Source organism: Dipodomys merriami, unplaced genomic scaffold, assembly GCF_024711535.1.
Source record: "Dipodomys merriami isolate MVZ:Mamm:240054 unplaced genomic scaffold, mDipMer1.0.p SCAF_55, whole genome shotgun sequence".
Lineage (NCBI taxonomy): Eukaryota > Metazoa > Chordata > Mammalia > Rodentia > Heteromyidae > Dipodomys > Dipodomys merriami.
In genome coordinates, this window is record NW_027206124.1 from 2,847,511 (window position 1) to 2,860,337 (window position 12,827).

At 47.3% G+C, this 12,827-nt stretch overlaps 1 long non-coding RNA gene across 1 annotated transcript; it reads left to right on the forward strand.

Moving 5' to 3' along the window:
* Positions 1-2,176: 2,176 nt before the first annotated feature.
* Positions 2,177-10,275, forward strand: LOC138811758 (uncharacterized). Its single transcript, XR_011367492.1, has 2 exons — positions 2,177-2,263; positions 5,876-10,275. It is a non-coding gene; the product is annotated as an uncharacterized lncRNA (long non-coding RNA).
* Positions 10,276-12,827: the final 2,552 nt, after the last annotated feature.

Sequence of the window (12,827 nt, forward strand, 5' to 3'; positions counted from 1 at the left end):
TGCTCAAGGCTAGCACTCTACCACTTGAGCCATAGCACCACTTCTGGCTTTTTCTGTTTATGTGGTAGTGAGGACTCAAACCCAGGGCTTTGTGCATGCTAGGTGAGCACTCTGCCACTGAGCCACATTCCCAGCCTCCCTGAGCTTTTTCGCTCAAGGCTAGCACTTTACCACTCTACCACTTTAAGCCCTATTTTGGATTTTCTAGTGGTTAATCAGAGATAAGAGTCTCACAGACTTTATTGTCCAGGCTGGCTTTGAACCACGATCCTTGGAGCTCAGCCTCCTGAGTAGCTAGGATTACAGGTGTGAACCACCAGCGCCTGGCCACGTTTTCTTTGTATATTGTTCAGTTAGTTTTAACTACACAATGAAGGTATGACATCTTTTTTAGGCACATGCTCTACCATTTGAACCATGCCCCCAACCCTATATTCTAAGGTTTTTTTTGTTTTTTTTTTTTGGTTGGTGGTGGGACTTGAATTAAGAGCCTGCACTCTACCATTTGAGCCACACCCCCACTTCCAGTTTTTCTGGTGGTTTATCAGAGATAAGAGTTTCACAGACTTTCCTGCCCTGTCTGGCTTTGAACCGCCATTCTCAGATCTCAACCTCCTGAGTAGCTAGGATTACAGGCGTGAGCCACTGGCACCCTGGGAAGTTACTCATTAAAAAAAAAAATGATTCCATATATACATTAATGATAGAGGACTGATTTCATTGTAACATTTCCACATCTTCATACAATGTATCCAGATCAAGTTTACCCCTCTGTCACTCTCCCTTACCCCCTACTCTTAAATAATTTCAACAAATTTCATTGTTCTCTTTTTTATGTATGCAAATGAACTACTTGAACCATATTCATCTTCATTCGCCCTCAGCCCTCCCACCTCCTCTTTTTTGTATTTATTAAATTTTTAATTAATTAACTAATTTTACTTTCCTTCCCAGCCTGGCTTCGAGCCCAGTTCTCAGATCTCAGCCTCCTGAGTAGCTAGGATTACAGGTGTGAGCCAGGGACGCCCAGCTCAAGGAATCCTTTTTATTTCATGGTTTGTGTGGTATGAAGGCATTGAACCTAGGGCCTCAGGCATGCTAGGCAAACATTCTACCGCTAAAGCACATTCCTAGTCCAATTTTTTTTTTGTTTTGATATCAGTCCTGGGGCTTGAACTCAGGGCCTAGGCACTGTCCCTGAGCCTCTTTGTGCTCAAGGCTAGTGCTCTACCACTTGAGCCACAGCACTGCTTCTGGCTTTTTGGTGGTTAACTAGAGGTAAGAACCTCATGGACTTTCCTGCCTTGGATGACTTGGAACCACAATACTGAGATCTCATTCTCCTGAGTAGAGAGGATTACAGGTGTGAGCCACGCCATCTTCATACATGTTGTCTCCTTCAAGACTACACATGGCATGAGGCCCTAACTTCAACAACCAATATCACACACACAAAAAGGAATATCACTACAGTTGAAGCTAAAGTCCCTACCAGACACCTGCATGTGAGTGTGCTATATGCATGCACGTGTATACGCATACACACGCACACATGCACTTCCCTGTCCTGGTCTCGTCTCCAACCCCAGAAGTAGCCTAGATGAGGAGCATGGCCTTCTTTCCAGACCATCCCACGGTCATCTGTGTGCACATGGTTACAGCACTCCAATTTACAGTTAGTTGCTCTGAGTTGGCACACCACTTAGGCAGTCTAGATAGTTCCAGACACTTCACTGCTAGGACCTGAGAATTCACACAGACATGGCCATTTAGTGGGAGAGATTGGAATTAAATCAACATGCAAGTAACAATACAACAGAAGTAACAGTGATACTCTGGAAATGGTGGCACATACCTGTAGTCCCAATGCTCCGGAGTTGAAGACAGGAAGATCATGAATCTGAAGCCAGCCTGGGATGAATAACAAATATCAGCTGGGCATGATGGTGCATGCCTGCATTCCCAGCTTCTTGGGATATGGAAGAAGGAGAATGGAAGTCCGAAGCTGGCATGGGCAAAAGCGCCAGACCCTACCTGAAAAACAAACTGAAAGCAAAAAGGGGTAGGAGTGTGGTTTGAGTGGAAGAGTGCTTGGTTTGCAAGAAAAACTCCTGAGTTCAAACTTCAGTATCACAAAGTAAGTAAAATGAAAATAATTGCATTTGGTGCTAGGGGAAGTCAGCCGGGCCAGAGGATGCAGCGTAGACCTCTGAGCAGATGACAGCCTGAGCTCTCTCCAGTGAGTGGAGGCTTGACAGCAAAGGTGAGTTCTAGAAAATCACTGGAAGGGGAGGAGCTTGAGAGTGAAGGAGAGAAGGGACAGGCCAGTTTCCTCTCAGGTCCCAGCACTAGGCCCTGAGGCATGGTGACATGGAGGCCTCTGCGGACCGGGAGGAGAAGCTGGTGCGGGCAACGCTGGTCAGAGGGCAGCAGAGGTAGCAGGGTGCCCGTGGCTCACACCTGTAATCCTAGCTACTCAGGAGGCTGAAATCTCAAGATCACGGTTCAAAGCCAGCTCAGGAAACTCTGTGAGACTCTTATTTCTAATGAACTACTCAAAAAAAAAAAAAGCCACAGAGAGGCTCAGGGATAGAGCCCAGGCCCAGAGTTTAACCCCCAGTCCCAGAAAATAAAAACAGCAGTAGTTATGGTTTATTTGATGAAGGAGCGGGTCAGTAAAAGATAGACTGAGTAAAGACAGGGCAGCTCAGGTCAGGTTCTGGGGCTCCAACTTAAGTGGAGGAGCGGAGCAGGGTGCTGGGTCCTCCATGCGGCTGTCCATCACATTGATGGCCATGCCCACACTGAGGTGGGGTGATTAAACCAATCAGATTGCTTCCCTCCATGATGGGACAGAGGGATTGGTCAGTTGGGAGTGGGAGGTGCTGGTTCCTAGTGGAAGTGGAGAGCTGCAGGATGCTGACTGCATCAGGATGTCAGTTCCAGCTGCCCAGGTTCCCCACCCCTTGGCTTTTACCTTCACCCCCCCCCCCCCGCCACGCTGCCACTCATCACCATTGGAAGCTGACCAACCCCAGCAAGGCCTAACCCCGAGGCTGTGGCCTGCCATGGCTGGTCAAGCAACTGCACCCAGCCTCTGGAGTCTGGACCTATCTGCCCCCTTTCCCGTGTCTTCTATCTGGGTGCTGGTGGCTCACACCTGTAATCCTAATTACTTAGGAGGTTGAAATCAGGATCAAGGTTCCAAGCCAGACTGGGCAGAAAAATCCATGAAATTCTTTTTTTTTTTTTTTCCTGTCGGTCATGGGGTTTGAATTTAGGGCTTGACCCTGAGCCTTTTTGCTCAAGCCTCGTGATCTACCACTTTGAACCACAGTGCCACTTCCTGGTTTCCTAGTGGTTAATTGGAGATAAAAGTCTTAACGGGTTTTCCTGCCCAGGCTGGCTTTAAGTTGTGATCCTCAGATGTCAGCCTCCTGAGTAGTTAAGATTACAGGCGTGAGCCACCAGCACCTGGCCCTTCAGATTCCTGTCTGCAATTAACCACCAAAAAGCTAGAAGTGGAGTTGTGGTCCAAGGGGTGGAGTGCTATCTGTGAGCAAAAAAGCCACAGAGAGAGGTGAAGACTCTGAGGCCAAGCCATAGTGCCTGCGCATGTGTGCGCACACACACACACACACACACACACACACACACACACACAGCAAACAAAATGATTTTATGACGTGTACACACAGCAAAAAAAATTATGACATGTATCTGTGATTGGACTATTAGAGTTTCAATTATGAGGAAAATTTAATCTTAAAACCTCCTTCCTCTGGGAAAGAGCAAGGGAAGGGGTGACATTGTCCAAAAAGAAATGTACTTATTACATGATTTAGGTAATGGTAATCCTTCTGTACATCACTTTTATAATAACAATAAAAAATAACAAAAAATAAAAATTAGGGCTGGGATGTGGCTCAGTGGTAGAGTGCTTGCCTAACATACATGAAGCCCTGGGTTTGATTCCTCAGCACCACATATACATACACATACACATACACAGAAAAGGCCCAAGGTGGCGCTGGCTCAAGTGGTGTGCACAGAGAGGCTCAGGGACAGTGCTCAGACTCAGTTCAAGCCAAAGGACTTGCCAAAAAAAATACCCTCAATCTGTGGATATCTGCTTACAATGTCACAGCAGTTTTCAAAACAGAAATTCTGAACTCTTTGGAAAGCTGGGTGCCAGTTGCTTATGCCTGTAATCGTAACTACTCAGGAGGCTGATATCTGAGGATCATGGTTCAGAGGCAGCCCAGTTAACTATCAAAAAATCCAAAAGTGGAGCAAAAGTAATAGAGTGCCAGCCTTGAGCTAAGGAACAGGGCCCAGGTGTTGAGTTGCACACGCGCTAGCTGTGCCTGATTTCTTCAGCTCAAGGTGAGTGCTCTATCACTTTGAGCCATAGCACTACTTCTGGTTTTCTGGTGGTTAAATGGAGATAGTCTCACAGACTTTCCTGCTTTAGCTGGCTTTGAACCACTATCCTCAGATCTCCGCCTCCTGAGTAGCTAGAATTACAGGTGTGAGCCACCAGTGCCCAGTTTATAGCTTTTTAAAAAATCTTTTTATGGCACTACTCCTGGAGCTTGAACATTTTTTGCTCAAGGCTAGCACTCAAACATTTGAACCATGGCTCCACTTCTGTCTTTTGGGTGATTAATTGGAGATAAGAGTCTTATAGACTTTCCTGTCTGGGCTGGCTTCAAACCTTGATCCTCAAATCTGTTTCCTGAGTAGCTTGGATTACAGGCATGAGCCACTGGTGTTTGGCCCAGGCATAGTTTTTATTGTGGAATGATTGGCTGGTGAGTCTCACTAGCAGATGCTTGCAGTCCCTAGCCCGGCACTGAGGCTGTAGGCGTGTGGGCAGGACACACAGGAGGGCTCTTCCACGAGAAGTCCTTTATTGCCAGTACCACGATGGGCTGTCACCATTACCATTCCTTCTGTTACCTCCAGTCTGGGCACATGACCTGATCCTGCTGCCTTCTGCAGCCCCACAGTGTCCCAGACTGTCCAGGCATGTGGTGCCACCAGGTCAGGCCAACTGTTCCCCCGTGCTGCCCACCACCTGCCATTCTTGCTGGCCTGAGCCGGCTCAACTCCACCTGGGCTATAGTCACATGAGCACATTACTGTCCTGGGCAATGAATTCCCTTACAAAACACAAGTGTAAAGGTAAACTGATGGAGAGTTTCAAGACTAAGGGCAGAGCAATAAACCAGGGGCTTGTCTATTCAGTGCACAGTACAGACCATGAGACAGAGCTACACTGGGACCTTGGCAAAGTACTATCAAGCCCACATCTTTCCGTACTAGGGATTGAACCCAGGCCTTTGCTCATGCTAGGCAGATAACTACTATTTGAGCCACACAAATAGTTTTTTGAGTCATGGGACTTGAATTCTGGGCCTGAGCACTGTCCCTGAGCCTCTTTTTGCTCAAGGCTAGTGCTCTACCACTTGAGGCACAGCACCACTTCTCGCTTTTTTGAGTGCTTTATTGGAAATAAGAGTCTCATGGGCTTTTCTTCTCTGGCTGGCTTTGAACTGTGATCCTCAGATCTTAGCCTCCTGAGTAGCTAGGATTACAGGCATGAGCCACCAGAATTAACCACCAGAAAACCAGAAGTGGCGCTGTGGCTCAAGTGGTAGAGTGCTCACCTTGAGCTGAACAGCTGAGGGACAGCGCCCAGGCCCAGAGTTCAGGCCCCACAGCGACCAAAAAAAAAAATTGACTGTGTGTGTGTGTGTGTGTGTGTGTGTGTGTCTGTGTGTGTGTGTGTGTGTGTGTGTGTGTGTACGTACATAATATATATATCTGATATTCCTAAAGCCTATTCTGTCTTGTTGCTTTTTATTGGCAGTGATGGGGATGGAATCCAGGGCCTGGCACGTGCTAAATATGCATTCTCCCGTTGAGCTACATCTCCTGCCCCTTTAAAGCCTGCTGTGAAGACTTCGATTTGTTACCATCTGTTACCTGGGCTCCTCCAGCTCTGGTGTCCTCCCAAGCTCTGTCCCAATTATGTGCCCTAGAAATGCTACCGCAGACATTTCCATGTTTCAGACGAAGTGCAGTGCCCTGTTCCTCCAGCTGCTTCCACAGCTGCCCAGGTCTGCTCTCACCCCCTGTGCCTCTCCTGGCCACCGCGGGCACCCCCTAAAGATGTGCCTTCCAGTTTGAAGTCCACATCACCAGCCATAACTGGTATTGTCACCATAACTAGATAACTGTGTGATGGATATCTAAGCACTTTCCTGTGTTAAACTTATTTAAATAACTAGTCATACAAATATGTTCCCATTTTTACAGATAAAAATGGAGACACAGAAACATTAAATAACGTAGCTAGATAGTGGTAGAATTAGAATACAAAATCCAAGGAAGTTGTACCCTGTGTTTAAAATACCAGCCTCTGCTCTGCTCAAAGCAGAGCTCTTTTCAGAAAGATTCCCTCCCTCCCTCCCTCCCTTCCTTCCTTCCTTCCTTCCTTCCTTCCTTCCTTCCTTCCTTCCTTCCTTCCTTCCTTCCTTCCTTCTTTCCTCCTTCCTTCCTTCCTTCCTTCTTTCCTTCCTTCCTTTCTTTTTTCTCAGTCGTGGAGTCTGAACTCTGGGCCTGGGCACTGCCCCTCGGCTCTTCAACTCAAGGCTAGCACTTTACCACTTGAGCCACAGTGCCACTTCTGGCCTTTTCTGCTTATGTGGTGCTGAAGAATCGAATCCAGGGCCTCATGCATGCAAGGCAAGCACTCTACCACTGAGCCACCTTCCCAGCCCCAAAAGCCCTTTACTTTTGTAGCATAAAAAAGTCTTGGGCTAGGAATGTGGCTTAGTGGTAGAGTGCTTGTCTAGCATGCGTGAAGCCCTGGGTTCCATTCCTTAGTACCACATAAACAGAAAGGCCAGAAGTGGTGCTGTTGCTCAAGTGGTAGAGCGTTAGACTTGAGCACAGAGAGGCTCAGAGACAGTGCCCAAGATCTAAGTTCAAGCCCCAGGATTGGCAGAAAAAAAAAAAAGAAAAAAAAATCAAAGTCTTGCTAGGTGCCAGTGGCTCATGCCTGCAATCCTACTCAGGAGGCTGAGATCTGAGGATGGTGGTTTGAAGCCACCTCAGGCAGTAAGAGGCAGTGAGACTCATCTTACCAAAAAGTGGAGGTGGAGGTGTGGTGCAAGTGATAGAGCACCAACTTTGAGTCAAAAAGCTCAGGAGCAGTGCTTAGGCCTTAAGTTCAAGCCTTAGTACCAGCACCCTCCCCGCAAGGGGAAAAAATAAAACTATCTAGTATAAGGAGAGCTGGCAGCTCAATGGGTAGAACCGCCCCCCCCCCCAACATCCCAACCCTTACCCCTGTGCCAGGCCACGCCCCCTCTTATCTGGACTGGATGCCTCAGCAGCCTGCTAATTCTGGCCCAGGATAACGTTAGAAATGTGATTATCTTTACCTTACTCGTGATAAGCCCCTTCCTAAGGCACACTGCCTCCCTGCCCCAAACTCCAGCTTTGATCATCAGCCAGCAGTGCCCTTTCTCCCTGCTTGCCTGCCCAGCTCCTCTCCCTGCTACACCCAGCTCTCAGTTCCCCTCCCCACGACATGGTCCTAACCCCCTGGTGGAATCGAACCATTGCCAGTCATCCTGGCCGGCTGACCAAGGTCACCTTGGCTGAGCTGATGATAGACCCAAAAGCAGTTTGGGGGCCTAAAGGTGAGGCCTTTGGAGACACCTGTGTGAGAACAGTTGCCAAGGCTCAAGGTCAAGCATATGGCATGAGGGGGGTGGGGACAGCCAAACACTTGGAGCAGATCCTAGTCCGGGCTCAGGTTTGGTCAGGTCACTGCGTGTATCCCCACATCCCTAGGAGGTGGGGATTTTTAAAACAAAGACATTGGTGTGTGAGATTTACCCAACGAATAAAGGAAGTATTTCAAAGCAGTGGGGGGAGAAGAGATGATTTAACAAATGAATGTAATAAGAACTTGGCTCCGTGTATGGAAAGAATTGAATTGGAAAGAATTGAATTGGATCCCTTACACTGCACGCTTCCAAACAGAGCAGATGATTGTGTATGTGGACATGAATGGAATTTAAGGAAGGGAAGGCAGGTCTCAGCAAAACACACGAAGGCAGATACCATAAAGGCAGCTTCTAACTTAACCATGTGAAAATGTAAAGGTATAGCACATCAAAAAACAGCATTAACGCCGGGTGCTGGTGGCTCACGCCTGTAATCCTAGCTACTCAGGAGGCTGAGATCTGAGGATCGCGGTTCAAAGCCAGCCCGGGCAGGAGAGACCGTGAGACTCCTATCTCCAATAAACCACCAGAAAACCAGAAGTGGCGCTGTAGCTCAAGTGGTAGAGCGCTTGCCTTGAGCTGAAGAGCTGAGGGACAGTGCCCAGGCCCAGAGTTCAAGCCCCACGACCGACAAAAAAAAAAAAAAAAAACTAAAAAAAAGATACAAAAAACAGCATTAAAACACTTGCAGTATGTAAGCAGATAGAAATATAGGCTGTGGGGGCTAGAAATGAGGTAGAGTGCTTGCCTAGCATGCATGAAGCCCTGGGTTTGATTCCTCAGTACCACATACACAGAAAAAGCTGGAAGTAGCTCTGTGGCTCAAGTGGTGGAGGGCTAGCTTTGAGCAAAAAAGAAACTCAGGAACAGGGCCAAGATCCTGAGTTCAAGCCCAGGACTGGCAAAAAAAAAAAAAAAAAGAAAGAAAGAAAAAGAAAAGAAATATAGGGTCATGCCAGCTGTTGGTGGCTCATGCCTGGAATCCTAGCTACTCAGGAGGCACAGATCTGAGGATGGCAGTTTGAAGCTAGCTTGGGCAGAAAAGCCCAAGAGGCTCTTCTCTTCAATTAACAGCAAAAAGCCAGAATTGGAGGTATGACTAAGACAAGCAAGAGTACCAGGTACTGTACAGGCACACACATACAACCTTAATATAGGCTCCTCATCAAAATGGGTTAAAACAGAGGAAGAAATACAAATGGGCCAGTCTATATGGGTAGGCACTCTGTCACTTGAGCAGTGACCTTCCTCCCTCCCTCCATCCTTCCGTCCCTCCCTTCCTCCTTCCCTCCTTCCTCCCCCACCTCTTTCTTTCTGAACTCAGAGCTTGGGCACTGTGTCTGAGCTCTTTTGTTCAAGGCTAGTGCTCTATGACTTTGAGCCACAGAACCATTTCCAATTTTCTGTTAGTTAATTGGAGATAAGAGACTCAAGGACTTTATTGCCTGGGCTGGCTTTGAACCACCATCCTCAGATCTCAGCCTCTTCAGTAGCTAGGATTACAGTTATAACCACCAGCATCCAGCTTTCTTACACATACATATTTTTTATTTAATTTTTTAAAATCAGTCATGGGGCTTGAACTCAGGGCCTGGGCTCTGTCTCTGAGGTCTTTTGTTCAAGGCTAGTGCTCTACCACATTGAGCCACAGCTTTACTACTGGTTTTTGAGGAGTTAATTGGAGATAAGAGCCTCACAGGGACTTTTCTGCCTAGGTTGGCTTCAAACCACAATCCTCAGATCTGCCTAGGTTGGCTTGGAACCACAATCCCCAGATCTGAGCCTCCTGAGTAGCTAGTATTACAGGTATGAGTTATCAGTGCCCAGCTTTTTTTTTTTGTGCCAGTTTTGCGGCTTGAACTCAGGGCCTGGGAGCCGTCCTTGAGCATTTTTTGCTCAAGGCTAGCAGCTTCATTTCTGGCTTTTTTTAAAGTTAATTGGAGATAAGAGTCTCTTGGACTTCCTGCCCAGGCTGGTTTTGAACCATGATCCTAAGATTTCAGCCTCCTGAGTAAATAGGATTATAAGCTGTGCCACCATCACCTGGAGAGCTGTTTTGTTTTGTTTTGTTTTGTTTTTTTTGGTTATTCATGGGGCTTGAACTCTGGGTTTGGGTGCTTTCCCTGCGCTCTTCAGCTCAAGGTGAGCACTCTACCGCTCCAGCCACAGCACCACTTCCAGTTTTCTAGTGGTTTATTGGAGATAAGAGTCTCAGGGACTTTCCTGCCAGGGCTGGTTTTGAACTATGATCCTCAGATCTCAGCCTCCTGAGTAGCTAGGACTACAGGCGTGAGCCACCAGCGCCCAGCATGAGAGCTGTTATTTTTAATCCAAATCATCTATGTAAGCCAGCAACATTTCCTTTGAAGTACCATTTGTGTGTGGGTGCTAAAGTATTATAATGCAAATCCTCCTTTCCCATCTAGTTTGTCATGGTTCTCTAAGATATTCAATAAATAGTTTTCCAGTGCTTGATGACTGCTCACTGCAGAACTGTTTATAATCTCTATCCCCAAATGAACATAAGTTTACTAGCTAACCGTCTCCAGTGACAGAATACAAAGCATCCATTAAAGCAATCAATACCAAGACTACTCAGCCACACATCTACAACAGGGAAAAACTGGAAAGGTCAGGAACCTGTCCAGTGTGGTACTTTTGTTTCTATGGCAACTAGGCTACAGCATCTCCTTGGATCTGGGCCAGAATGGAGGGACTGAAAACAAAGGTGAGGGTAGGGATGAGAATGGTAGGCTGATGGGAAAATTCTCTCAGGCCCCATCACAACACTGGGCTTGGGCTGTGTGTGTGTGTGTGTGTGTGAGTACACGTGCATGTGCAAGTACTGGGCTTGAACTCAGTGCCTGAGTGCAGTTCCTTAGTTTTTTTCTTTTTTTCTCTCTCTCCCTTCCTTCCTTCCTTCCTGCCTTCCTGCCTTCCTTCCTTCCTTCTTTCCTTCCTTCCTTTCTTTCTGTCGATCATGGGGCCTGAACTCTGGGCCTGGGCGCTGTCCCTCAGCTCTTCAGCTCAAGGCTAACGCTTTACCACTTGAGCCACAGCACCACTTCCAGCTTTTTCTGATTATGTGGTGCTGAGGAATCAAACTCAGGGCCTCAGGCATGCAAGGCAAGCATTCTACCACTGAGCCACCTTCCCAGCCCCTCTTTCTTTTTTTTTAAAAAATTGTGTTTGACACTATCATTTGATTCATAGGTCCACTTCAGGATTTTGGGTAGTTTAAATTAGAGATAAAAGTCTAGTGTGCCTTCCTGTCTGGGCTGGCTTCAGAACCACAGTCCTCAAGTCTCAGCCTCCTGAGTAGCCAGAAATTACAGGTGTGAGCCACCAAGCTGGGCTTCTTATATCATCTTTTCAAGCCAAATGTGCAAACCAGAGTAGCCACAGTGGTCATTTGTGAAGGGAAAGGAGCCTGTGGTTCCATGGGGGCTGCTGGCAGTCCAGAGTTTCTAGGAAGGCAGACCTCTCACAACCCTCCTGCGAAGGTGTCCTCCCACACTGAGGGTTGTGAGCTGTCTGTGCTGTCTGGGGTTTGGAATGGGAGGGTGCAGTTAGCTGATGTTCTGGGCCAGGAGTGGGTTTCATGGTGCGTCCATGCCAGCCTATCTGCCCATCTGGGTGTCCACGATGGATGGGGCCCACAGCTCACTCTGGCTGGGTAGTTATCAAGGCCACTAACTGGGACAGAGGGTGCCTTGAACTGATCACAAGCCCAGCAGGACACACATCATTGTGGCCTCCAGGGCACTGTCCCCAGAGAAGTGTGTGTCGGTGAGGATTTCATACAGTAGACTTCTTCCAATTCATCACACAGCTTCTGGGAGCCCAGCACACTGCACGTAGTTAGTACTAACAATGCTTTTCCTCCCAAGTACCATTGTGAACTTACTCCAATTCTGAAAAACCAGACCAATGTGGAGGGAGGGTTTGCCCTACTGTGTTGTTTAGGTGATTAGGGGTACAGAGAGGAATAAGGGATGCCCAAAATGGAGTTCCAGCATCCCTATAAATTACTTGGGGGACATTAGTGCTGCTGTGCCTCACATTTACCAATATGTCAATTCATCTCTCCCTGGTTCATCAACCAAGTTGATATTACAAACATTTGCTAAACGGCTTCTAGAGTCTGTGAGAAAACTCAGAGCAAACTTACCATGGGTCCTCATTTCATGAAGTTCACTGCAAACAGTAACTACAGTTTGAAAGAATCGAAAGTGATTGAGAGCTGGGAGCTGGTGGCTCATGCCTGTAATCAGCTACACAGGAGGCTGAGATGTGAAGATCATGGTCCAAAGCTAGATATTTAAGAGACTCATCTCCAATTAACCAGCAAAAAGCTGGAAGTAGAGATGCAGCTCAAGTGGTAGATTTCCAGCCTTGAATGAAAAGCTAAATGAGAATATGAGTTCAAGCATCAGTACTGGCACACGCACACACACACACGTGATTGAGAGGCATTTTATTTTATTTTATTTTTTGCCAGATGGGGCTTGAAGTCAGGGCCTGGACACTGTCCCTGAGCTTCTTTTGCTCAAGGCAAGCACTCTACTACCACTTTAGCCACAGAGCCACTTCCGGCTTTTTCTGTGTATGTATTACTGAGGAATCGAATCTAGGGTTTCATGCACACTAGGCAAGCACTTCACCGTTAAGCCACATTCCCAGCCCAAGAAAGGCATCTTGGGGTAAAAAGCCACAACGCCACTTCTGGCCTTTTCTGCTTATGTGGTGCTGAGGAATCGAACCCATGGCCTCATGCATGCAAGCAAGCACTCTACCACTGAGCCACCTTCCCAGCTTAAATGTAATCTTAACATTAACATCTAATTTGTTATAATCTGACCATTAACACCTACTTGAAGTCAGGCCTTTCCATATCCCACTGAGGTGGCTTGTGCAAGCACACAGGTGACAGGACTGTCACTCAATCTTACTAAAAGTGTGAGTTCGGTGATCTCTTTCTCTGGCCTCTTTGCTCTTGCAGTCGCCTCCCCCTGGGCTGCT